The sequence below is a fragment of the Myotis brandtii genome, unplaced genomic scaffold, assembly GCF_000412655.1.
Source record: "Myotis brandtii unplaced genomic scaffold, ASM41265v1 scaffold53, whole genome shotgun sequence".
Classification (NCBI taxonomy): Eukaryota; Metazoa; Chordata; class Mammalia; order Chiroptera; family Vespertilionidae; genus Myotis; species Myotis brandtii.
In genome coordinates, this window is record NW_005369942.1 from 8307672 (window position 1) to 8312284 (window position 4613).

The 4613-nt window shown below is 35.7% G+C and overlaps 1 pseudogene; it reads right to left on the minus strand.

The window, feature by feature from the left end:
• Positions 1-2978: 2978 nt before the first annotated feature.
• LOC102239750 lies at positions 2979-3579 on the minus strand (annotated as a pseudogene).
• Positions 3580-4613: the final 1034 nt, after the last annotated feature.

A 4613-nucleotide genomic window follows, 5' to 3' on the forward strand; every position in this document is an offset into this window, starting at 1 on the left:
TCTTCTTTGCTGGTATTTTGCCTCTATTTTTATATGTTAAAGGCTTTTAACATGGTCTTCTTTTATTCTCTCTTTACAAACATGATTTTAATGTGGGTAAGGCTTCACATCATATCTATATGTTGATGATTCTCAAATTTATCTCATAGTCCTTACAAACCCACCAAATTTACATATCTTATTTCCTTTTCTGCATTTCCATTAGGTATCTAATAAATATTTTATACAACTCAGATAGAACTCTGATGCCCCATTGGTAAACCTATTATTTCCCAGTCTTCCATATTTTAGTAAATGGTTGCACTATCTGTTGCTCTGGGAAAAAATATCCTAGGAGCCATCTTTGCTTATTGTCATTTTAATATAACCATATAAAATGTATCAGCAAGTTCTATCATCACTATCTTTAAGAATTATATAACCCTAAATGTATTTTTAAAAAATGATCACATTCATCATCTTCAATTCTATGGCACCTTGGTCCAAGTCATTATTTTTCTCCTGGACTTCTAAGAAAGTCTCTTGTGATTTTCCTGCCCCTTCATTTGAGAGAGACAAAAACTGAGCACAACTTTTCACATTTGTTCCTTCAGCATCCACCTGGACAGGGCATTTACCTCTGACACAGAATCCTCAAGGCATTAAGCTAAAAGATATACTTTTTTTTATATAACAAAGATAGGCCTTGGCTTCTAGATTTTCTTTGGCTTTTTTTCAAGCTAAGGAAGAAAAAAAGCAGCAGCAGCTATGTAGGATGTCTTTGCTGAAACTATAAAACCATTAATAGCATTTTCATCGGGTCGAAAGAGATAATTTTTACCTTGACTCTTGGAAATGATTTCATTTTCTCTCTTTTACAAATTCTCCCCGATGCATATGCATTGATTTTTGTTTGTTGTTGTTGTGTTCACACACAATGCATCACAAATGAATAGGTTTTCCATTAAGTTCTAGAGAAAGCTAGCCACCTGCAACTCTTGGAAATTGCCAAAGTGGCTGAGTTCTTCAGGGCATGTTTAATGAAAAAACCCATTACTGTTATCATGAATATATAAATGTTAGCACAGAATTTAAGCTTTGTTTCATAGTAATGAAAAGCAAATGACTAGTTCATGTTTATGCTGGTGGGAAGTTATGAACAGTTATGTCAAATAGAAGTTATAAATATGATAATGGGATCTGGCTAGTGAATTGTTGGTGACTTTAGTGCTGTATTCATCCATTGGTTTTGCCCAGAATCTCCACATACTTTGCAGAAAAGATTTCACTCATCTTTATAGCATCTCTTTTATAAGAGGATATTTGAAAGTTTTTTTTAGCAAGTCAGAAGAGGAGTGAGAAGCATCAGTTTTGCAATGCTCGGTTCAGAGTTACGTGTATTCCCAGTGACCCATCAGTACAGTACAGCTGTGTCCCTGGCTGGAACGCGCAGGGGAACAGTTTGCCACAGGCTTTGGAATTCTTCAAAAGATTGCACCAAGCATCAGTATTGCCAAAGGCCCCAGGCATTGGCAAAGCTCTTCCCACTTCCCCCGGTATGTGGTATGTTTGTGTTGTGTTATGTTTAAAACTGGAAAATTTTGTTTATGGGATTTTTTTAATGTGTGTGCATGATTTTAAGCAAAGTATTTTGCATTCTGGTATTTTGAATGGCCTGTAACTATCCAAATAGATATAAAACACTTGATGTTTAGAAGAAAGTGTTCCAAATATCACAGCTACCATTAAAAAGGAACAAAATTTACAACTTTTAGAATCAACAGCAGCAACCCCTCCCCCAATGGCTGCTTCTTAAAGGGCCTGGAAATGTTCAGGTGTGACATGAAAAGAGAAACACAAATGAACACTAAATACAGACTCCTTAAGAAGCATTAAGTGGCAGCTTATCCATTTTTCCATACAACAAGTTTCAACTCCTCCAATGTACAAGGGACTGTGAGAATCAGTATTTCAATTTTTGGATGTATGTGCTCAAAGAAGTACAGCTAATAAATGGCATCCTTTTTTTTTTTTCATTGAGCAGATTAGGAAACATTAAAAATATTCCCCAGGTTGAGGATTACTGGTCAGGTGTTTAGGATCTGTCTGATGTTTTTCTCATGATGAGTCTGGGTTATGGGTTTGGGGGATACTACAGAGGTCAAGTGCCATTCCCATACCAAGGGTATATACTCTCTGTATGTCTTATCACTATTTATGGGATACTTTTATGGTTCTGGAATGAAACCAACTGTTTGGTGCCTGAAAAGTCTATTGGACCACTAGAACATAACTAGAAGAAACCTGACTAGAGTTGTAGTGGCATATAAGAGGTTATGATATATTACATATAGTTAGAATTTATATAAGTGAAAATTCCTTGCTATCTAGAAACCAACTGTCCAGGGAATAAATCGTTTTGTCTCTAAATATTGATAAGGGTGATCATGCATACATTTACATGTGTTTCTACATTCACAGGTATGACATTCTTTTTTAATAAGGAGATGTAGTTTTGAAAAAAAAGTTTGTATGGCAGACATTATTAGTTAATATGCATTAAGCCTCTCACTTTTAGAAAAAATTATAAAATGAGACAAATGATAACTCAGAGACACTGTCAGAACCCAAGATTCCAAAGGACATACCTGACTGTGGTTACTCAAATGTGAGAGAAGGCAATTGTGATTTTAAATATTTTAATAAAAATAATTTTAAGTTATAAATGATTAATCCAAAAACTTCATTCCTAGAACAATTTCTATAATTCAAGTCTTTTTGAATTTTCAATTTTAGACTATATAAAATGACATCAAAATATTGATACATTATTTTTCTTCAGTTACAGAATAATAAATGGATTGACAGTCTAATATTTTTAGAGACAAAAATTTTACATTCATAGCGATTAGCCAAATGTCCAACCATTTTTTTTTGAAATGCCAGATGGCAGAATTTTATGGTTTTATTAACACAAGTACAATGTGCCCACAAGCTGTCTATTCATTTTCTTCCCTGTGCAGCTTGGCTTTGGGATTGGTGACTGATAGCAGCTGGGCTGCTCTTTGCACAATGGCTTTGCGGTTCTTTGAGGAGACACTGTGAACAGTCTCAGCACAGGGAGATTTGTTGCACATCAGCAGCACGTCAAACTCCTTGGCGCTGTGGACCAGGAACTTCCGAAAGTCACTGGGTAGCATGTGCTTTGTGTTCTAGTTGCTCCCGTAACCAGGTTCGGGCATCAAGATCTGTCCTTGAATCTTCTGTGAGCCCCACTGTCAGTGCCTCTAGGTTTCTGCCAGTTCTGCTTAATTTTGATGTATTGGTCTGGCTGGTGTCGGATGAACTTCTTGGTCCTCTTCAAGGCGATCTTGGGCTTCACAAGGGGTCTGAGGCAGCCACAGAGCCAAGGAGGACCTGGCTGCCACCTCTGTAGGCAGCACTGAGGAAGAGTCAGCCATTCTAATATTTAATAATGAAATAAAAATAGAGCTAATTGATATTGTGTTCCCTGCAAGCAAAACAAGAGTTTTATTAAAAAAGTGAATAGAGAAGGAAACACTAATACTTACCAAGTAGCACTTCAAACGGTGTTAACATTTGTTATCACAAATGAACAAAGGAAGCATTATATTAATATATTTTGAAAATGCACTTGGTTGTAGTGCTTGCACTTGGTTGTAATACACACTAAAAACAATGAAAATGCCAAACTTATAGCATAAGGAAGTCACAGGATGTAATGTACAGCATAGATAATATAGTCAGTAATATCATAGTAACTCTATATGGTGATAGATGGATACTAGACTTCTTCTGGTGATCACTTCATAAGGTATTTAAATGTCAAATCACTCTGATGTACATCTGAACCTAATATAATATTGTATGACAACTATACTTTGATTTAAAAAATGCTTTACATGCTGGGGGGGGTGAAGAAAACTACATAGAAAATGGATATACATGTGAATGTCACATGATGATACTAGAGACACTATCAAATCTTCATGAATAAAACCAGGAGAAGAATAGAACCATGTTTTGTATACTGGTTCAATATGTCTCTTTCAGCTATTAAATGACATGAACTAATGTTATTAAAAAAAAAAACCCTCACAAAATAAAAGTCACATAAATTTGTATTCTTCAGCTATTTTTCCCTTGAATTTGCTGATTTTCTTATAAAAAAAACTATCTGAATTAGCATTCATTTTAGAGGTAGATTGATAGATAATCTTGGGCATATACTTCTTTCATGCCCAGATTTCATGTCCTTTATCTCCAAGTGTTATAAAATTTCTATGCATTCTATTTTCTCCAAGTACTTACAAGATTGGAGATCATACTAGAAGATTAATTTCTCTTTTTAGAGAAATCCCTCTAGAGAGCTTTCCAAACCCGTTCTCTTATCACCCGTCTACCGTGTTTCACGGAGGCTTAAGGCCACAGTCATTCAGCATCCTTTCAGAAGGAAGACAGCCACTGAGATGTAGTTGCCTCAATGACGGGCCTCAGCTCTCAAGGTTGCTGCCTGGAAGCTACTTCTGCACTTTGTTTTCCTATCAAGGCCAGATGTTTTTTTTGTGGGTTTTGTTTTTTGTGTGTGGAGTGTGTGCATTGCCTTATTCTAT